This window comes from Lissotriton helveticus, chromosome 5_1 (genome assembly GCF_964261635.1).
Source record: "Lissotriton helveticus chromosome 5_1, aLisHel1.1, whole genome shotgun sequence".
In the NCBI taxonomy this organism is placed as follows: domain Eukaryota; kingdom Metazoa; phylum Chordata; class Amphibia; order Caudata; family Salamandridae; genus Lissotriton; species Lissotriton helveticus.
The window spans coordinates 576,187,772-576,211,851 of NC_136065.1; positions in this window are offsets into that span (position 1 = coordinate 576,187,772).

Here is a 24,080-nt window from a genome sequence, read left to right on the forward strand (position 1 = left end):
AGGGGTGTACTGTCGAGCACCTCCACTCTTGTGGAGGCAGCGGAACCTGCTCTTGAGGAGTTGGGTTGAGGTATGGTGTGAGCACAAAGGAACGCAGGGCATATGCACTATCGCCTGGAAGGGAATGAGAGGTACATGAGTTACAATCACATTACACATTAATCTGCCATTCATTACAGGGTGTGTTACACTTATTTACCTAGCAGATATCCATCTCCAAAATCTCCTGCAACTAGCCGTGTGTATATTCCGCTGTTCTGGAAAATGTAGGAGTCGTGCGTGCTCCCAGGAAATTTGGCAACTATGTCTATGATGATGTTGCCTGCATTGCATATCACCTGCACATTGATGGAGTGCGTTGACTTACGGTTTCTGTAGATGTGTTCGGTGGCTGCAGGTGGGCATAGGGGAATGTGGGTGCCATCTATGCAGCCTATCACATGCGGGAAGTGTACCAGTCCATAAAAGTCAGTTTTTGTTTTGGCAAGTTCCGCAGGTGTGTCAGGGAACCGGATGTAATGTCCCATTCTCTGCGTCATGGCATCCAGAAACTTCCTGAAAAAACGGGACAGACAGCTCTGGGATACACCACCTACTGCAGCTATCACACTCTGGTAGCTCCCAGAGGCAAGCAGGTGTATGCTACATAGCACCTGGACATGGGGTGGGATGGCGTGGGCCCTGGTTGTTGGGTGATCCAGGTATGGGTGGAGGTCCCTTATTAAGTCCATGATGGTTCTGGGGTGCAGCCTATACCTCTGCAGTATCTCAGGCTCAGTCAATTGGAACAGAGTGATCCTCTGCCTGTACACCTGCTCCTCCCTTATCCATACCCTCAGACCTGCAGCCTGTAACCTTCGCCTCCTCGCAATCACATAGAATGCCGCCATTCTTGCAACACTGTTGCATTTTGGGCCCTTTTTTATAGCCTGCACATGGTTACCACCTGCTTTCAGTCCATGGTAAATACCGACTCTTAAATACCGAATTTCATTGAAATCGGTATTTTTATCCTTTCCTACATCTCGATAGGCATTTTTTCCGAATTCTTATTTACCGATTCGGTGAATAAGGACTCGGTAAATAAGGTATCGGTAAATACCGATTCGGTAAATATGTATTCGGGAAATACAGAATCGGTATTTTACCGATTCATATTTTCCGATTCGGTACATTTTGGTCACCTACATCTCCTTTTCTCAATTCCGGTCGGTAACGGCCGATTTTACCGATTTTGGGCCGTTACCGACCGGTATTCGCCTACCTACATCTGGCCCATTGTGTTTAAAATCTTCAGTAACCCCCTTGCAAAACCAGGTTGGTTTGTGATAGGTAATTTTTATGTCGCCTCATTAGGTTTTGGGCCCTTGCCTGTTGCGGGTCCTTGAGCCACCCACGCAAGTGAGGTACCATTTTTATTGAGAGACCTGGGGGAACGCTGGGTGGGTGGAAATTTGTTGATCCACGCAGATTCCAGAACTTTCCACCGCAGAAATGTGAGGAAAATGTGTTTTTTTGGTCAATTTTTTAGCTTTGCAAGGGATTCTGAGTAACAGAACCTGGTGGGAGGCAGTCGAGTCACCCCATCCTGAATAACCCTGGCTATCTACTTTTCAAAAATGTATAGGTTTGCTCGGTTTTCCTAGGTGCCGGCAGAGCTAGGGTTAAAAAACGACAGGTAGGCACTTTGCCAAAAAAGGCCCATTTTTCACTGCGAAATTGAGGTGCAACCACGTTGTGTTTTGCGCCATTTCCTGACGCAGGCACTAGGCAGACCCACGCAAGTGAGGTACCATTTTTCTCAGAAGACTTTGGGGAACGCGGGGTGGGAGGCGGTCGAGTCACCCCATCCTAAATTCCCCTGAGTGTCTAGTTTTCAAAAATGTATAGGTTTGCTAGGTTTCCCTAGGTGCCGGCAGAGCTAGGGTGCAAAAACTACAGGTAGGCACTTTGCCAAAAAAGGGTCAATTTTTAACTGTGAAATTTGGGTATGACCACGTTGCATTTTGCCCCGTTTCCTGTCGCAGGCACAAGGCCGACTCACACAAGTGAGGTACCGTTTTTATCGGGAGACTGAGGGTAATGCAGATTTGTAAATCAACTGTTATTACCTATTCAGTTTTCATGCATTTCTCCCTTCAAAATGAAAGACATTTTGTACAAAAAAAATCATTTTGAAAAATGACCAATAATTCTCATTCTAGTATGAGTATTCCCAATTTCGAAAATGTAGAAATATATACTGTTTTTAAACTTTATAATTTGTACCCAATTCAAAAATACATAGGTGTCTTTCATACCGATTTTTCCATGTATACATTTTCCCAGAATAATTGCTCTATACCCGGCACATAATAAAATACCATTGGTAGTTGCTGCTCAGTTTTTGGCTCTGGGTTCGTCGCGTTCTTGCCGAAACTACAAGTCTTATATATCCCCACAACCAGGAAGGTCTAACGGATGTAACGGTATATTTCTTTCAAAGAGCTGTCAAAATTACAAGACGTTACAGGTGAAAAGGTTGAGACAAAAGGCTGTTTTTTTCAACTAATTTTCAATTTTTCCAATATTTAACTGTTAGTTTCTATAAAGAAACCTTCATGGATTTAGACAAATGACCCCTTTCGGAAATCAGAATTTTATCTACTTATCTGAAATGTATAGCTTTTCAGGATCCATTATTTCTTTCGAACTCATTTCTACCATTAACTGGAAGGAGGTTGAAAAATAGGCTATGTCCCAGAAAAATGCCAAAACTGTGTGAAAAATGTTGGTTCTCTGACAAAAGACTGTCATTCCCTAAAAGCTGAGAAAATGCTGATTTCAGCCCCAGAAACCCTTTTTTGATAACATTTGCAGGGAAAAACCAAGAGGCTTTCATTTGCAACCCATTTTCCCCATTTTTCTGAAAAAAACTAAATATTTACTGTATTTTGCTTAATTTCTGGGACCCTTCCATGGGAATCCACAAACCCTGTGCACCTTTAGAATCCACATGATGTTGGAAGAAAAGGATGCAAATTTGGCGTGGATACCTTATGTGGTCAAAAAGTTACAGGGGCCAAAAAAAGGCTTAGCACAGGAGGGGAAAGGCCTAGCAGTGAAGGGGTTAAGGAAAGAGTCCTAAAAGCCACCAAAAACAAGAGGGTGGAGGCAAAATATTTGGGTATGAACCTGCAGTAAGGGCCAAGTCCAAAGGAGACCGACACTTCTTTTTCCTCATCAGACATTTCTGGAGAGCAAGGGATGGAAACCCATACAAAGCGGAAAGAAGGAGAAAGTGATTGACAACAAACCATCCTAAAGTGAGAAAGCATGAAGCAGCAAGAGTGAAATAAAGGGGCAGGCAGTGTCTGGTAGTCAATTAAAGAGCAACAAGGTGGATTCTAGACTACAAAGAAATGGTTTTCGTAGTCCGGAACGGTCCGTTGGCTACTGAGCAGAGCTTTCTGCACTCGCACTTATGTTTCTACAAATAAAGCACTGAGAGGAGTCTAGGCAGAGCATTGTGTTTATAAACAACTATTCTGTCTGTCAACAATAATTTAAGGGTGTACCACAGACATATTAAAACAGTCTTCCAGTCTTTTTCACACCCAAGTGGTCTGAATTCTTAAAGGTAGACTGGAATGGAAAGAATTAACATGGCTGGTCATGACAGAAGACAAATGGAAACATCCAATCTTGCTGTCTTTTTCACAAAGAGAATTCTCCTGGATGTTTAGGGACACTTTCATTTCTGTGTCAATAACAAGAATAGCTCCGGACTATTGATACACTTTTTCATGCAATTCAAAATAGCAAACGAGAGTAGATATCATTTTCATAACACTGACTTAATTCCTGAAACAGGGTATTAGGGGCAGTGGTGTGAGCAAAAGAAAGATGGATTTTACCCAGATTTCTTGACTGGGGAGAATGTTTGATTGATTCAACATTCCATCCTTCATTTGTTGCTGCAGCACTTCTCGCCCTAATTGGGATTGGTTTGCTCAGATGTGGGTCTCTTGCTTACTGTGCCACTTGATTCCAGCTAACCTGGCTGATGAGGGGTGAAACTCCGAAATCGGTCTCAGGATGCTCGTTTCCAGTCCAGGGTGAACCTGGCCTGGCAGTTCGAGCTGGACTGTTCCCATGAGGAGCAGGGTCAAGACTGATTTGCATATGGCTGGGTCTGAACTGGGTGGCATAGTGAACAAAAGAACAATGGATTCAACCCAGATCTCTTGACTGGGGGTGAATCATCTTGTTTTATTTGGTATGTGGACTTTGTAGGACATCTTCAAAGGCCTTACATAAGTCACTCTTTCCCTGCATCTTGGTGGCATTCACATACCTCAGAATATTTGGTGCATGCACATGAATTTTCAGGGATTTCGATAACTGGTGATGTTAAAAGGCTTCCCATTTAAGTTAACCCTTCTAACTAGATATTTCTGAGTTATCTTTATTTTATTCCTCGAAACAATCTATTCTTTGAGGGTTGTAGGGTTTTGGCCTTTCACCGCCTGAATGGGGCCATAAATTTGGTTATCATTCACAGATTGTAAAATTACTTCCCAGTGCAACATATGTCTTTTGACTACCTTTGATGTCTCAGCTGTTCTGTTGCAGAATCTACATTAATGTTTCAAATTGATACGTTCCTTATGGATGATTTTTCCTCTATACTGGTAGTTTTTCCCAGCATAAACATTAAACAAAGTTCAGTATCTTGGAGGCACAATTTATATGGGCATGATAATGGTCTTTGGACTTTGTTCTCCCTTTCAAGTTGCTACTATTTTGCTACTATTTCCTTGTGGTCGTGATGACGACCCTGCCAAATGACTCTCTGTTTGGTGAAACATTGACATAAGGAACCAGTGGACTTATATGATTTGTCAGTATGCACCATACTCTTATTTAGAGTCTGCTAAGAACCAGCATCCTAAAATCCCCCTAGCTGAATGTGTATTAAGTGTGAGCGGTAAATCCGTTACGCCCACGGATTTTTCGGATTTTTGTGGAATCCGCAATACGCGTATTTTACGGATTTCCCACAAAATCCGAAAAAAATCCGCGCGGACGTAACGGGTTCAAAAGTTGAACCCCCACAATTTACAATGGCGCCAGCAAGCTGCCAGCGCCGTTGTAAAATAGTTACAAAGTTAGCTTGCACAGGAACCACTAGATAAAACGAAGCAGGTGCTGCTTTATTTTATCTAAGTGCTTCCTGTGCAAGCTAACTTTGTAACTATTTTACAACGCCGCTGGCAGCTTGCTGGCGCCATTGTAAATTACAGCAGCAGCTCACCCAAGGGACCCCTGCGCCCTTCGGGGCGATTGCATAGTAACACACACATGGTCGCTGTAGACAACTCTCTGGCACTTTAGGAAGCTGTAGTATAGTAAAAGCACTATACATTTACCCAACGAGGTAGCACTTACTGATGATTATCCAGTAGAAAGTACTCCAGTTGAGTAGAGGTATGGCACAAAACGGTGGCGTCTTCTTGAATAAATATGAAGGGCAGGGTTCATTCTGGCACGATGGTCCTGGAACAAAAATTAAACCTCAACAGGAAGCACTTACAGATATCAATAAAGCATGTGCCCTAGTTGAAGCTTAAATTCAGTGACTCATTCATCAGCCCAAAAACAATCGTAAGCGTTGTCAAGGCTGGGCAGATGTGCCTTCTTCCCAAATCTACCGTCGAAAATCAGCTGTGATGCTGGATAGACTTTGCATCCTTGACTTTCACGAGCGCAATACCCAGGCACATTGTGTTCGCACGGGTTTCTGCACGTTCGCGAGCGTTTTGTACAATAAAACCCTCGCGAACTTGCAGAAAGCCGTGCGAACACACAAAAAAAAAAATACGCTAGGATCCGCGGATTTTGCGTATTTTCGAAATCCGCAAATCCGCGGATTGCCAATACGCAAAATCCGCTCATGCTTAATGTGTATATATATAGTACATACATTTTTATATAGCACCTATACACAACCCTATCACAAATGTCACAACTTACTTTCACCGTGTTGTTTTTAGAGCACCTAGAATGCAATATAATTTGATGACTGAAACGTACTGTTTGACTACATACAATTGTTTCTGGATTTTAACATTTAGCCTAGGAGGTTTAGGCTTAAATCCTCCCCCAGTGGGAACCACTGTTCTTTTTAGCATCAAACTTAAGTGGCATAATGGCAATCCTGCTGATAGGCAACATTAAATCAATCAGTCAAACAAAACTTGTAAAGTGAGGCAAATCACCCGTGAGGGTATCCAGGCACTGAGAACCCTGCTGCTAGGGAGTGATCAATTGAACAGCCATGTCTTGAGTCCTTTCATGAAAGGATATATATCTGGGTGGATTGGCCAACAATTGTCCTTGTATATATTGAAAATGTACTTTATACATCTTTACTGGCTCTCACAATGCTTATGTACATGCACAAATTGTACAATATTTTAAGGAGTTGAGTGTCAGGACTCGATGAACAGGACAAATTCGAGGCATGCTCTGATGAGTGTCTTCTATGTAATGAAATGAAATGAAAAATTACACTTGTATAGCGCATAACTACCCGGAGGCCTCGCAGCGCTTGTGAGGGCAGGTAAGTGAACACTAAAGTATAGGCTTACCACCTTGACCTCATCTGGGGGGAATCGATAAGGGATTTAACGGTGCACAGTTTAAATATCGAGTTTTTTATTTCGACCTACAGTAATATGCAGTTGTAAATATCGTAGGGACAGAATATCGAAATCAAGAATATCGACAACCAGAATATCGACCTGAAGGTAAGAAATATCGTTTTGTTAATATCGAAGTTAGTAATATCGATAGCAAAAATATCGACGTTACAATATCGATATTTATATTAGTGTTATGTATTTTATATGTTTGTGTTCATATTTTTTGTTAATTATTGTACTAGTTTTAGAATATATGTATACATTTTTTAGAAGTTAGTAATTTAAAAAATAAGTAAATTATGCGTTTTAGTACCGTAGCGGTTTGTGGGTTTATAGGGGACTAGGGTGTGAAGTAATTTAATTATAGTAAATTAATTTAAAACAATTAGTAATTATTTTTAAGTAAATTTGGCGTTTTAGTTCTGTAGCAGGTTGAGGGATTATAGAGGAATAGGGTGGGAAGTAATTTATTTGTAATTATGTAATTTATTTTGGGTATTGATAATTAATTTGTTCTTAATGAATTATTAATTGGCAGTACATTTTTAATAATTAATATGTTTTTGTTTAGAAAACAAATTTATTGTTCATTAATAATTGGTAAATAGTTGTTATTCATTATTATTTATTGGTATTTATCAATAATGTATTGTTAATAATGATTAATTGCTAAATACATTTTATTAAATATAGTTTTTGGGTATTGAAAATTCAGTATTTGTTATTTAATTATTATTTGGTAATTATTTTTTAATAATTATTATTCATTGGTATGTATCATTAATTTAATTGTTAATTAATTATTAATTGGTAATAATTGTTAATTCATTATTTATTGTATTGCTAATTAATGTATTGTTATTTAATAATTAAATCATTATTTATTTAAAAAAATTATTTGTAAGTTATTTTTACCCCTACGCTATCCAACACTTTCCCTACTGTTGCACTCTCTGGAGTGGGAATCATAATTTGTACCCCTACGCTATCCAACACTTTCCCTACTGTTGCAGTCTCTGGAGTGGGAATAGTAATTTTTCCCCTACGCTATTCAACACTTTCCCTACTGTAGCACTCTCTGGAGTGGGAATAGTAATTTTTACCCCTACGCTATCCAACACTTTCCCTACTGTTGCACTCTCTGGAGTGGGAATAGTAATTTGTACCCCTACGCTATCCAACACTTTCCCTACTGTTGCACTCTATGGAATTGGAATAGTAATTTTGACCCCTACGCTATCCAACACTTTCCCTACTGTTGCACTCTCTGGAGTTGGAATAGTAATATTTACCCCTTTGCTATCCAATACTTTCCCTAATGTTGCACTCTCTGGAGTTAGAATAGTAATCTTTACCCCTACGCTATCCAACACTTTCCGTACTTTTGCACTCTCTGGAGTGGGAATAGTAATTTTTACCCATACGCTATCCAATATTTACTGCTTTAGTTAATGTAGTGTATAATTTATTTACATTTTTTTTTAATTTGTTATATATGTTTTTTAATATTTTTATTAATAATATTGTTGCATGGTTATGCATGTATTTATAATTTATAACACATTTTTTAACAATTTATAAGTTATTAAAATAATTATTTGTAAATATTATTAATTATATATAATATATTTTATATGTATATGTTTAAATATTTTTTCCATTATATGTATTACTTATAATTTTAAACATATTTTAACTATTTTTATTTTAAATATATGTATTACTAGCAGCCCGTCCCGACGTTGTCCGGGTATGAATTGCTGCCGGCCAGTAGTATATTGTTTTGTAGGATTTCGTTTAGATAGCATTTCTTATCTGTGACAGGCCTGTGAAGCGCTCCGATTCACAGTGCACTGCTGATGCACTTAAGAGTGCGCGTTCAGTAGTGTGTGAACTCGAGTTTCCCTACTTTATTTTTCCTTGCAATATTATATAGCGCGAACTCGACAACATGGCATGAGCACAATTTACATTACAGAAGAACACATTCATTTGTGGTAGGCACGGGGAGACAAAGCAATTTGCCTGGAATCACAGGATGTTGAGCTGATGCCGAGATTCAAACGTAGCTCCACAGCTCTAAAGTTTGCAATTCTAGAACTTGTGGCGGGAGGTGAGTCTAAAAGTGTATGTCGGTGCTGGCCATCAATGAAAGAGACCTGTGCATTTTTCAAATGGGTGGTGAAAAAATATGATTATGTTGCTGGAGATGTGGGCCGCCATGCCACCAATGTACTTACCGGGGGAGGGTAAACACCCATTATTCTGCAACTTTCTTTCCGCATACCATCACTCCGCATACTTTCATTACGAAAGTACCATGACTCCGCAATGCCATTATAATGCATGGCATTACATTTTATATGCTTTTACCACGCATATATTTACAACGAAATTCGTTGTAAATGCATGAATGGTAAAAGCATGTTTTTTTTAATGTTTGGATAAGGTAAGTATGGGTATAGGGGTATATGTTTTGGGGTACTGAGGTACATGTTTTGGGGTGTTTGGGTATTTTAAGGGCTCAGATATAGTTTTGGGGTACAGGGGTATTTTTAGGGTTCAGGGCTAGGTTTGGGTTTTGGGGCATAGGGGTAAAATTAGGGTTCAGGGGTAGGTTTGGGTTTTGGGGTACAGGGTTATTTTAGGTTTCAGGGGTAGCTTTGGGTTTTGGGGTACAGGGTTATTTTTAGGGTTCAGGGCTAGGTTTGGGTTTTGGGGTACAGGGGTATTTTTAGGGTTCAGGGGTAGGTTTGAGTTTTGGGGTACAGGGGTATTTTAAGGGTTCAGGGCTGGGTTTGGGTATTGGGGTACAGGGGTATTTTAGGGTTCAGCGGTAGGTTTGGGTTTTGGGGTACAGTGGTATTTTTAGGGTTCAGGGGTAGGTTTGAGTTTTGGGGTACAGGGGTATTTTAAGGGTTCAGGGCTGGGTTTGGGTTTTGGGGTACAGGGGTATTTTAGGGTTCAGCGGTAGGTTTGGGTTTTGGGGTACAGTGGTATTTTTAGGGTTCAGGGCTAGGTTTGGGTTTTGGGGTACAGGGGCATTTTTAGGGTTCAGGGGTAGGTTTGGGTTTTGAGGTACAGGGGTATTTATAGGGTTCAGTGCTAGGCTTGGGTTTTGGGGTACAGGGGTATTTTTAGGGTTTAGGGATAGGTTTGGGTTTTGGGGTCCAGGGTATATTTATAGGGTTAAGATGGGTTAGTGTTTAAGGGTGTTGGGGTATTTTAAGGAGTAAGGGTGGGTTATGATTATGGGGTGCAGGGGTATTTAAAGGGAGCAGAGTGGGATTAGCACATGATATGAGACATGGCATGAAGGGCGGAACGTACCAGACGCCCCCAGCGTTTGTCACGCCCCCAGCACACGCCCACAGCACAACGCAGACACGCCCACAAGGGACTACTTTTCTGGCACAGTTCTTTTACCTTTTAAATGTATATGGTGGGCGTCTGCATAGCCTATGTCCTTCTGCTGCAACTGCGCTTTCCAACGCTGTATTGGGTGTTGTGATTGGTGCTGTAGTTCCTGAGATTACCCGCCTCAAAAGTTTGGGCTCTCTCTTTATTATATTAGTATGGATTTACTTTATTTTACATTATTTTTAAACATTTTAAAAAACAGATATTTTTATCAACTATATTTTTTACGATATTCTTTTCTCGATATTTTTGTACTTACCATAATGTAGATAGGACTTCGATATTCTTGACATCAATATTTCGCCTCTGACATTTTTGACATCGATATTTTTGACGTTGATATTCTGTCAGTGATTCGGATTTAATAGTGAAAGAAGGCAAAACAAGGATGCTGCTCCTCGCCCATTGGATTCAGGGTTGACTTCAGTACTTAACAGATGATCAGTATCTTTGTACCTAAGTAAATGGTTATCAAGGTAGTAGAGGTCAATGATATTGGACACTGTACAACCTTACCTCATGCTCCAGATAATGGGCCTTTGCAAAACTCTCTCTGACAGTATTAGGAGACCATATCTGCCTTCATGGGCAGAGAATTCTGCAGCATGTATAACTAGATGAATTATCCCGATAGCTCAAGGAAATAATTAATGCCACAAGAAATACAGGTAGGAAACATGAAGAGGGAAGTGGGCAATGCTGACGGTGCACTGAGTGGAACATGAACCTTACAAAACAGCAATTTGCCAGCAGCGGCCCTTACAGGTAAGAGTGGTGGGGTGGTGGGGCCATGTGGGGTGGATTTCGACAGATAACTACAAGGGAAAATTTATTATTTATTTAATTTTCCATATTGGTTGTCTGTCAACCCCCCGCCCCACTGCTCTTACCTGCACGGGCCGCTCCTGAAATCTTCAAGGCCCAGACTGTTTTCCGCTGCTGCTGATAGTCACTTGAAATCACTCGCCCTGTACTGTTGACTGAGATAATGTCCCTAATAGATTCCTTGCCCAGGCTGCACTGCAAATGCTTCCTTCTCCACCCCAGACTCTCCACGCCCATCTTCTATCTCTTCCAACCCAGGTATGGTCTGTCTCTAGGCCTTCTGCTCTGTGATGTCTTTTTATGGGGCTGGATTTGAAGCTTTCTGAAATTAGTATCTCCATAACCATACTTACATGGCTCATGGAACCGAATGCATGTTAAGCCTGTGGGTGATGGAGCATGCACTACAGCTCTAACATGCATGCAATTCTTTTTGGCCAACCCACATAATTCATGTTTATAATACTTTATATTGCAAAGGACTGCAACAAGTATTTTCTTAAATTCATCCTTAGGATGAGAACAAATAGGGCAGCTGTTTTGCCCTTGCTAAGTAAAATTGACGGTTGACTATGACTTTTGTATCTCAAATTACTTTTTTCTGCATTTGTTGCTACACTTTAAGCGTATGTGGGGTGTGTCGTGCTCCTTAACACAGCAACATTGTTGCAATTCAGAGAAGGTATAGAAAAAAAAAGTATTATTGATCACATTTCATCCCTAAAATATTTTACATATAAATGCATTAGATTGCATTAGAATGATGCGATTTAACGTACATCAGAAACACATTTTATTGAGGTAGAAAAAATGCAAATGAGGAAGTACATTTTGTTCTGGATAAAAGTAAACTTAAAGAAATATGCAGTCTGGAATTATAAAGTTGGAATTTAAGGACATGATGCGAGAGGCCAAGTTCTTGATGTGAGCTAGGAATGAGATCCCACACTGCTAAACATGCTTCCCCAGGGATAACCCTTTGGTAGCTTGTCTTGAGCAGCAAGACAATCCACTGAGAAAATCTCCGAGGTGTTATTTGTAAAGAATGTATGTAAAAATTCCACAGAAATTACAAAGAGGAAATCTTTCATGAACCTAATTCTCAAATTTCATCTTGTTTGACGTCAAGGGATTATAGAGAATAGCAACAAAACATGCATGGAATCTTTGGAGGTCACACCAAGTCCTGGTGTCTGGCCTACGAGTGCAGACCAACAGACTGAAGTTATTAGTAGGACATGATTTCTACAGTGTTCAGACAGAATATCGGGTTGGAAATGTCGACTTACACAAATATCCAGTTATAAATATCGTAACACATAAATATCTACAGCAAGAACATCGTGGTCAAGAATATTGAATATAAGGTAAGAAATATTGTTTTGAGAAATATAGAAGCCATCAATATTTTTTGCAAAAATATAGTTGTTTAAAGTATCGATTTTTTAATTTATGTTATTTATTTTAGTTTACATTTTAAATGTATGTGATGTATGTTTTTTTGTTTAACTATTGTTTATGGTTTTTAACATATGTGTTACATTTTTACTAGTTATCAATTTAATTCAATACAATTCTGTGTTTTTTGGTTATTCCATAGCGGGTTGTGTTTTATCGGGGAAGAGGGTGGGAAGTAATTTAATTGTACTAAACTAATGATTATTTTTATTTATTAATAGTTATTTAATTGAGATTTTATAGTGCTAATTGTGGGAAGTAATGTATTTATAACTAATTATTAATATGTTGTTAATTAATATTAAGTTATTAATTGGTAATTAAATATGGTAATTGTGTAAACAAATAGGTGCTGGTTCTGGGGTTTATAGGGTACAGGGTGGGAAGTAATATATTGGTAATTATTTATTAATTAGTTATTAATTCATTGGTAGTTAATTATGGTTATTGTGTAATTGTTCTAGGTGCAGTTTGTGGGGTTTATAAGGGTAAATGATGTGAAGTAATTTATTTTGATTACATATTAATTAGTTGTTCATTATTATTAAATATTTAATAAACAATTAAATATGGAAATTGTGTAATTAATTTTAGGTGTGGGTTGTGGGGTTTATAAGGGTAAAGGGTGGGTAGTAATTTATGTTTATTTAATCAATAATTAGTTGATCATTAATATTAATTAAATAATTAATATTTAATTTGAGTATTTGTTTATCTTTTTGATGTGCAGGTTTTTTATAGGTGTAAAGGGTGAGGTTAAATGAATTTTACTTACTTTATAATTAGTTGTTAAATACTATTTATTTTGTATTTGTAAATAAGTTTTAATTATGTAATTCATTTTTTACAGTTTACTTTTAACTGTGGCTTGTGGGGATTATAGGGGTAAAGTGTGGGAACTGGGTTTTGGGGATTATAGGGGTAAAGTGTGGGAAGTTAATTAATTTTGTATGAGTTTTATTTGTTTTTTAATTATTAATATTTCTTTAATTGGTAATCAAATATGTTATTTATGGAAGTAATTTGGTTTAAAATGTAGATGTGGGTTGTGAATTGTGTGGTGTTATAGGGCAGTACATTTATGTAATAATTAATGTTTTTGTTTCTAAATAATTTCTGAGTAAAATATGTATTTGTTTGAAAATTATTTTTTATTTTATTTAATATATTTGTAGGTATTTGTCATATATGTTCAACATTATACTATGTGTTTTTTTGTTTTTTTAAGTTTTTTAATTTATGCAAGGAAAAATACAGCCGATACAAATCAAGTATTTCAAAGTAGTGCAAAATAGTTAAATAAACTAATCAAAAACAGTCAGTAGTAAAAAAATACATATTGAACCTCACACGTTGCAATTTCCTAAATCCATTCCGTAATGGGTGCCCAAATCTTTACTCCCATAACCCTCCTCTTTATTCCTTTTGTTTTTTAATTGTTAATATAAAATGTATTTGTATCTTAATTTTTACCATACATATTTTTTATGCATTTTATATTTTACATATTTTTGTTGTTATTAATATTTTATTTATTTTTAATTTTGAACTGACTAGAGTGAGCATATTAACTGTTACCCCTCCACAGACCAACACTTTCCCTACTGTTGCACTCATGGGAGTGTGAATAGTAAATGTTATCCTGCCACTGTCCAACACTTTCCCTACTGTTGCACTCATTGGAGTAGGAAGAGTAATTTTTACTCCTCCGCTATCCAACACTTTTCCTACTGTTGCACACATTGGAGTGAGGATAGTCATTTTTACCCCCGCTATCCAACATTTTCCCTACTGTTACAGTTATTAGAGTGGGAATGGGTATTTTTACCCCTCAGTAATCCAACAATTGCACTAACTGGAGTGAGAATAGTAATGTTTACCCCTCCGTAATCCAACATTTTCCCTACTGCTGCACTGATTGGAGTGGGAATGGTAAATTTGATCCCACCAATATTGAACACTTTCCCTAATGTTGCACTCAGTGGAGGGAGATGTTCCAACCCCACTCACCTGTAACAACAGGTACTACACAAGTACTACAGGAGCGACGATGGTCCGAGTCACCCCCTATGGTGCCTAAACCCCTCGAGCGATGTTCAATTATAATCACCCGAGCGGGCAACGCACCTGGGGAAGAACCGGTAACGTCAGATATTCAGGGTGATACAGGTATTCATGAGACCATCCTCTAGACTAAAGGCATACCACTTCTCCATACCAGAGACATACTGCAGCAAGAAGAAAGCAATAACAGATTAGAAGGAAAAGAAAGACCCACAAGAATAAATGTTACTCAGACAATAATATCAACCTTATATACCCCTTCCACTCTAATCCTTCACATACCCAGAACAGGAAGTGGAATTTGCCTTTAAGCAATCTTGAGATCTCTTGATGAAAGGAAGGAAAAGGGCTGAGGAAAGGTATCCACAAAAATTAGTTCTATAACACCAGGTTCTTCCAAAGATGGCGGGGAAAAAAGGAACACCTTCAGAATACGAGTGCCCAAAAAACCCGCTAACAAAGTCCCAAGGAATCCTTTCTCAGTGCACGGGAATGAAAAATAATATTTGAAGAATATGGACAATGTATCTCGCCTAGAGTCCTCAAGAGTCCATTGCTTGTTATTTGGTCCTCCAAGTTAAATCCTAATATATCCAGTTGGACCTGTAGAAAGATAATTTATTCCACAAAGAGTCTTCTCCAGCTAAAAACAGACTAGTCCTTTGCAGCCAGCAAAGAGGGTCCAATCATGAGCCCAAAAAAGAGAGTCCAAAGGAAAAACAAAACCTCCATGGACCAGGGTACAAGGATCAAACAGCAGGACGCCAAATTAGCAAAGGCAAAAGCCGAAAACCGGAAGAGAACCCAAGCAAGGAAAGGAGGGAGCAGAGGCCTTAAATACTGACCATGGCCCTACCCACCCACCTATCCCAAAGCTGAAAACGGAAGGGAGATTCTAACCCACCTATCCAGCATCAGGATAGAATTCCCGCCGAAAATGGTTCCGCCCTCCAATCCCGCCTGTAAGGTTCCTGCCAGGGGAGTCCCGCCTAAAATCCCACCTACATGTTACCACCCGCAATGTTCCTGCCCGCAATGTTCCCGCCCGCGTTCCCGCCCACCTTCCCATCCACAATCCCGCCCGTAATGTTCCCACCCGCTATCCCGCCTGCATCCTGCCCGCATGATCCCGCCTGTATTAAGAGGAAAAGAAAGAAAAGAAGACCCACACAGCGCTCAGACCGCAACAGGGGAATAGTCATTTTTACCCTTCTGCTATCCAATCTTTCCCTACTGTTACAGTCACTGGGATGACAATAGTCATTTTTTCCTCTCCACTATCCATAATATTATATTAAATTATATTTATAAAATAAATAAAATTAATAGTTTATTAATTGTTTTAAAGTAAATATGTATATATATTAATATTTATGTATGTGTGTTTAACTTTTTAAAATTAAGTTAATTTTTTATATTTGTTAAAATGTATATTAAATCTACTTTATTTTTTATATTATGTTATTATTTAACATATTTAATATTTATAATTTTATATATATATATACATATAAAATCGATATTTTATATAACTATATGTTTGACATTGTTATATAGGGGCCGATTCACAGAACTAACTTAAGATAAAATCCTAAACTTACTACTTTTGGTATTCACAGAAGTTAGGATTTTGTCTTAAGTTTGTCTTAAGACAAACTTAAGACAGACTTAAGACAGACTTAAGACAAAATCCTCACTTAAGTCTGTCTTAAGTTTGTCTAAAGACAAACCTAAGACAAAATCCTAACTTCTGTGAATACCAAAAGTAGTAAGTTTAGGATTGTGTCTTAAGTTAGTTCTGTGAATCGGGCCCATAGTTTTCAATATTTTAGTACTTACCCGTTTAAGTATAGGGAGTCAATGTTTTTGCATTTTATATTTTTCCTTCAATTTTTTTTACATCTATATTTTTTACAGTGCTATTCTGTCAGTGTACCCATTTCTGCAAATCCTGACTAGCCGAATCATGATGACTCTTGTTACCCAAATATTTTATTTCTCCAGTGTAGAAGGGCCCTCAAAACCTTACGGAGTTTGATGTTCTGTAATTCCTGGGTCTATTCTGTTGTCCTTTTCTGTTCATCTAGTTTGGTTGCATAGACTAGCAAATCAACCACAGGGGCAGAAAGTGTGGAGGCATGCTTCTAGTTACATACAATACGTATATAACCTACACCACTTGGGGTATCATATACAGCAATTCATATCAGTTAACTACATTTAAGCTTTCCTTTGTAAGTTAAAAACACATTTTTTTTTACATTTTGTAAACCACTGGCTTATACTTGGATTTGATCCCGATAATTCAAATGAATTACAAGGTTACCACGGGTTAAATACAATGACATTCCAAACTTCAAATATTTGCTATGTTCGCTTTTTAAAAGAAGAAGGAAATAAAGGAAATACTGAATTTCAGGGCACAGTATGGCAATTCAAAGCAACAAATGGACAATTTGGGGTAGGAATTCATCTTTTAAATCCAATGATAAAAATATGCTAGGCTTTTCTTATTTTTCTATTGATTGAAATTCACACCATTTCAAATTGGATGGGCATAGATTTAATGCTATTGAACTTAAACATCTAAATGCACTTTTAAATAAGAGATTGATTAAAGATAAAGAATATCAATGAAAAACTGGTGTAAAACATCGGTGTTGCATACCTTATCCGGATGCTTTGGGGCCCTTTAGGATGTCGGGCGTATTGCCCCCGCCAGGCTGGCGGTAGCCACCGCCGGCCTGGTGGGGGCAATACGCCCGACATCCGAAAGTGTATTCCCCCCGACATATTAGTATGGCGGAGGACCGCGGTGTACGGAAAGACCGTCCGCCGCTTTTCCACCCCGGTTGCCTTGAGGCCCGGGCGGAAAAGGATTAATATGGCGGCGGTGTCTAATAGACACCGCCAGCCATATTACGATTGGCCAATTCAGATACCTTTCCGTGGCGGCGATGCCGCCATGGAAAGGCATGCGGTCTTCACTCTGGGGGCCCCCTGCGGGCCCCCAGAGTGAAGGAGGGGTGGGGGGTGCACCTAGGGGGTACCTGTGGTACCCCCCAACATTTGCATACATGAAGCAGCAGGCACCGTGCGGTGCCTTCCGCTTCATGTTTGCGCATGCATGCATTTCTGACATTGTGGAGGGTGGTGCAGTGAGCACCGCCCACCACAATGTTAAAAATGAGGGATGCGCCCGCCACTGTGGCGGGCGCATCCTAATGCTAACGTTGGGATCCCCACCCTTAAGGCAGGCGGTCCCGTTTTCTGCAAGGGTGGCAGGTGGGCAAAGTCCGCCCGCCATCCTAATGGGGGCCTTGGACTCTAGGGGGGCCATTAGGATGACGGGCGGAATTTGTCTGCCTGCCATCCTATCGGATAACGGGACCGCCTGCCATAAGGGCGGGGGTCCTGTGGGGGGTATTAGGATGTGGCCACCACAGTGATGGGCGCATCCTGCATTATTAACATTGTGGCGGGCGGTGCTCTCAGCACCGCCCGACACAATGCTAAAAATGCTTGCCATGCATGTGCATGCACAACGTGGCAGGCACTGCGCGGTGCCTGCCATGTTGTGCATGCACATGTAGGGGGGTACCATAGGTACCCCCCATGTGCCTCCCCCACCCCTCCATCATCCTGGGGGCCCGCAACAGGCCCCCAAACAGAAAGACCGCATGCCTTTCCGTGGGCACCCTCCCGCCCTCATCCTAATATGGTTGGCGGTGTCTCGCAGACACCGCCACCATAGGAAAGCACTTTTTCCGCCGGTCGGCTTCGTGACCGGCGGAAATGCAACGGACAGACTTTCCGTCCGCCGCGGACCCCCCAGCCATCCTAATGTGGCTGGGGGGTTCATTTTGTTGAGGATGGCGAGCGGATTGTCCCCACCGGGCCGGCGGTATCTACCGCCGCCCCGGGGGGGGCAATCCGCCCGCCATCCTAATGGGCCCCTAGGTATCATATAGTTGTCTTGCATCCAAATGAATAAATATCTATATTGTAAATACTTTTTCTAATGTGGCAAACCCCCCTGTTTATATGTTGCAAAGGTCTACTAAGAGCACCAAAAGGCAGGAACATCAAACATCTCCTCAGTTACATCCAATGCAGCATACGTTCTAGGGTTACAGTATTGGATAGTGGAAGTGAGAAAATCCCAAGAAGGTGCAGGAGACAAGTAGCACAGAAGGTGGTTAAGGAGGTTGGAGGTATCCCCTGTTAAAATGACAGTGACAACATGGTGTAAGAGCAAAACGCAAGGATTACAATGAAGGAGTCTAAGAAATTAGGTTGCTAGTTGATAGGGTGGAAACCCCCCTCAGGCAACAACCACAATCAATGTCAGGGTAAACCACAAAAATCACTAGATTAATCTGTGCTTAACCCACGGGTAGCTTGTCATGAAAGCAGTCATGCTTAACTTAGAGGCAGTCTGAAGTATTTATGCAAACCAATAGAAACATGGAATACATTTTAATAAATAAAATGGTACCAATATGACACAAATCTGATCAGAAGAGCCATAAACATAAATTTCAGTTTCAAGTGAAAATGACATCTAAAAGCACAAAGCGCCACATGCAGTCATCTGGAAATGCTAGATCAGGGAAAGTCACAAATTCAGGCTGACCTAGAGGAAACACAGGTCGGCTAGAGGGACTAGGGTAGTACTGCTGTAGAGCTACATTCCAAATCTGTCTCAAAGAGTTCCGTTCAGAGTGGAGGAGGCCGCAAAGAGCAGGCAAAGCATTGAGGATGGACACGCTGTCGCTTGAAGTGCAGGCCAGGCATAATGGGTTGTCGTCACTGTAGCGCAAAGTGCCAGTCTGGCATCAAGGTATGTTGGCACGGTAGTGCAAAGAACTGGTCAGGCATCGCAGACAGTCCCTGCTGGGGCTTCACTTTGGCTATCACCACTGGCAGTCGCTGTAGCATGGAGTGTAGATTTCCCATTACCGGTCCTCACTGGCAGCTACTGTAACACAAAGTGCAAGTCTTACTGTGCTTCGCATTGAAGGTCTTGGTGGGTGGCAGGGCCTTGTGCGAAAGGGCCAGTCCGTGGTCATGAAGAGCCCAATCTTCAGGATTTCACCTTATTTCTTTGTAGGATCTCAAACTGATGCCTGTCAATGGCCCAGGACCTAGGGGACCACCACTAGGGGAGCAGGAACTCTGCCCAACAGAGTCCAGCAGGGCTCAGGCAGGTCATGTTTTAGGTCCAGGGAGGTCCAGCACAGCTGGTCAGCTGCAGGGAGGCCTCTGGAGAATGTTGCGTCCCCTGTAGCTCCTAAAGACAGTCAGCCAACTGAACCATGGAGTCACCCAGGTTAGCCATAGATAAAGGTCAGCAGGTCCAGCCTTCCTTCTCACACAGAAAGGCAGTTCTCAACAGCAGGGCAGTTATTCTGTCATGTCTACAATTCCAGGAGCATCCTAAAATGTGGCTCGAGAGGTCCAATATTTATACCTGGTGCCAGGAAAATCCCAGTCCTAACCCCACACCTGGTTCTGGAAGGCTCTTTCCCTTCCCTTGTCAAGGCTCCACATTGTCTGCATTGACAAAAGACAGGACAGGCCTGGTGTTAGATTCCTTAGTGTATCCAGGAGGTAAAGCCCTTTGAAATATGTGTGGGTCTGGGTACAGCCCCTTCCAGTCATCCTGCCAGGAATGCGCATAAGATCCACTTAGTGTTAATGCCTGGAAGCAATACACAAACCCCAGCAGCAGAGCCCTTTACAGTCATGTTACCCATGACACTGGCAAAAGGCGCAAATTGGACAAGAACATGCCATTTTTCTAAAAGTTGCATTTTCAGAATTGTGATTTAAAATCTGATTTTAGCATTAAAGAGGACTGGGAATGACAATTAATTTGACTGTAAACACCATATCTATGTCTGCTTACAATGCAAAGTTATCACCTATTAAATGTAATAAGGTAACCCAGTGTTAGTCAATGGCAGAGCTAGGCCTTTCACCAGTGGAAAACATTAGGAGTTTTTTTGAACAGCCAAAAAAGGCACAAGCTAAAAATGTTTCCTACTTTTTAAAGGCAATGCACCCTGCCCAATGAGCCATTAGGGTATACTCTGAACAGTACATGTTGTACCATTTACTAGGCACTTACAGGTAAATTAAATGTGCCAATTAGGTGTAAGCCGATTTTGCAATGTTTGAAGGAGAGAGCACTAGCACTTTAGCACTGGTTAGCTGTGGTAAAGTACACACAGACCTAAGTGCGGGATAAGCTTCTCAATTTAGCTCACATTGGTCATCTTGGAATAGTGAAGACCAAGGTTACAATTCTGGTGGCCTGGGATGGATAAATAGATTGAGAGGATGGATCGAGATTGTCTAGAATGTTGCGCCAGTGACAAAATATTACAAAATAAGCAAATGCCCATGGTCTGTAGGAAATTACCTGATCACCCCTGGGATGAGCTAGCAATTGATATTGTTGATCCTTTACATGGCGTGTGTGATACTCCCTATTTAATTGTTGTTCTGGATCTATATTCCAGATGGATTGAATTGAGTGCTGTCAGAGACATTTCCACAGCTAGTGACGTTAATTTCTAGGAGGAAATTTTCAAGAGAGAAAGTTTTCCTAATAGCAGTCTCTCTGACAATGGGCCACACTTTTGTTCAACAGAATTTCAGACCTATTTAGGAGATTGTGGTATTAAACATAAAAGGAGTTCTGCTTACCACCCGGAAACCAGTGGAACAGTGGAAAGGGTAAATCAGACTCTCAAGGAGAGTATCCAATTGGGCAGAGCCAATTCTTTGAACTGGAAAGATGGTCTTCAAGACAGGATCACTGCTTATCGCATGTCTCCACACTTGACCACGGGAAGAACCCCCTTTGAGTTATTCAGAGGCAGGGCCTCGAACTCCAAGTTATGTCCTGGATGGATGAGTCTAAATAAGGGTTTGATTGACAATCGCATTGGTGATGGGAGAAATAGGGAGCTTAGCAAACAGCTGGATAGGAAAATATACTTTGATGACAAGAGGTGTGGTCAAACTATTGATGTGAGTGCTGGTGACCGAGTGAAAATTAAAGCTCCTGTTGGGTGTCAACCATGGTCCAAGTATACTAGCGTGAGAAGTGTTGTTAACATTTTTAAAAATGCTGTGAAGACTGATGATGGAAGGATTTGGAACAAGAGCCGTGTTGTGTTAGTTAATTCCAATCCTTCTCAAGTCATGAGTCTAAGGGGCTGTCCAGCTCTCATAATTTTACAACCATTTTTATTCCACTCTGTCAAGGTCTCATTCCTTGCCTGTTAATGTTACAGAGAGGGGTCAGAGGGTAATAAGACCTCCTGTGTATATGAAAGATTAGCTGTGTCAAGGTTAACTCTCTGTTTTGTTCTATATCTGCAATGGAGATCTTATTTACTTATTTGTATTTCTCAATTGCATTCCTCTTTCCTCTTAGTTTTCTTTGTTAATCTTTTGTTGTAAAGAGGGAAGATGTGTGACATCATGTCTGGTTCTGCATGGAACCTTTCACCGGGTTCTATGTAGAACTTGTTGTGCTTTTGATGGTTCTTAAGTTGCCAGATGGAGATCTTGCGTCGATGGCTGATGTTATTAGATCAGACCTAACTTCTACTTGGTGTGCGACCTTTCTTTTGTTTGAGCGACAGACATTACACTAAGGCCAAGAAAAACTAATTCAGCAAAGAAGATGGAGTGAAGGGAAAAGGTTTTGGGGGAATAGCACACCAAGGATGTCAGGTCTAACAAGGATAAAGTCCAGATGCACAGCAGCCATGATTTCCTCTTTCCATTTTACAAATTAAGATAGAGATGGAGGTGCACATAGCCAATCATGCAACTGAGACATGCCAATGCTTGATTTCAATTAATTCTCTCAGAAAAAAAAATTGTTGATTCCCACTTCACTCCACCAATCAGTAAACTGAAACAAACGTTAATAGGTTACGTTCAGGACCTCCATTCGAGGTACATCAAAGTTCAATTGTCATTGTAAATGCAAAACAAGATGATGGTGCATATGGTCTTGCAGTGAATTACTTGTGTCAAAGTTTCAATTCCTTATATAAATCAAAAAGACATGGAAATAAGCCTGTGTGTAACCACACAATAATAACAAGTTTCAATTAATGTCTCTACGACAAATACATGATGAAGACTTATGTACTTGAGTGATTAATCACATATTTGGGACCCCAGTACATAGGGTAATCATGGCGAAGTGCAGTTTTGCACTACATTTCCTCTATCAGGTCAGTGGAAACAATGTAATGTGCACTAAATGACAAGTGCAGAAACTGCATCTTTACACTAGTTGATTAGTGAAAATGTCAGTTTACACTATGATTTCATTTTTTTAATCTTAAGCATATTGTGTACTCTTCTGTGAGCAGCCAATCAGTATTGTAATCGGTTCTGTTTTCCTTCCTCTGTTTCAAAAGCGTAATTAAGTTTCAGAGCAGCCAACAGCACCATTCTATTATTTGTATTGATTTGTGTAAGCCTGAAGTTCATTAGTCTTTGAGCAGTAATCTAGAAACCATCCTTGTTTGTTTTCCCTCTTGTAGGTGAGTGTTTCTGGACGTTTCTTCTGAACAGCCACCCACATTCATAATATTTAATTTCTATTTCTTTAATGCTTCGGCGATATTTTTCATTTTATATCTTGGTTGTTCCATTATTTGATTCTTCAAGAATCCTGATAGCTATGGTCACAAGGCTGGTACCCAAATGTAAATATCATCCCAGTTAAGCAGGGATTTCTGAACTTTATGTTTTATTTCTTGTTATGTCTCACTTGATATATATACTTTTATTTTCAACAATGCCTGTTTGTATCCTGCTCGTATACTACAGGGCATTCAAAAAGCTCCCAGAGCATGCAAACTACTTCCATCTGACCTCCCGAATTTGGAATTGGATGAATGCATGCTGAATTTGAGTGAATGAAATTAGCCATTGTGATAGGTATTCCAGTCCTGTCAAAAGCCTGGGACCCCATTTATGGGCCTATGCAAGTCTGAAAAATGTTGACCAACTAGATACAAAGTTAATTGAAAACCTAATGCATCCCAATGTATCCTTTTTGTTCATCTCCTAGATCATCCCAACAATAAAGGGGATACCTTGGGAAGGGTCAGATATGTTTACTTTTGTATAGGATCCCATACTCTACTACCCATAATAAGTACTCCCTGCCAGGAGAGAGAGCCCACTCACCACTAGATTTTTCTCTGGCTAGTGTGGGGCATAAATGATGACGCATGACACCCAGGTGGTGTGTGAAGCTCAGACTTACTATTTTAACCCCTTCGACGCTGATGACGAGCTGGGCTCGTCATGAGGTAGCCTCCTCGCACGCTCATGACGAGCCCAGCTCGTCACGTAAAGTGCGCTTTTGAAAAAGTCAGCGTACGAGCGGAATTCCGCCCGCACGCATGCGGTTAAGGAAATTCCTGGTCCTTAATTGTAGGGAGACAAACCTGACATTGGGGGGGCATATTTATAAGGGCATTGTGCCACCAGAACGTCACTATTTCCAACATTCCCGTGGTGCAATGCCCTGCTATATATTTACAAAGCGGCGTTAAGTCAAGCAAAGTGGCTTAACACCAC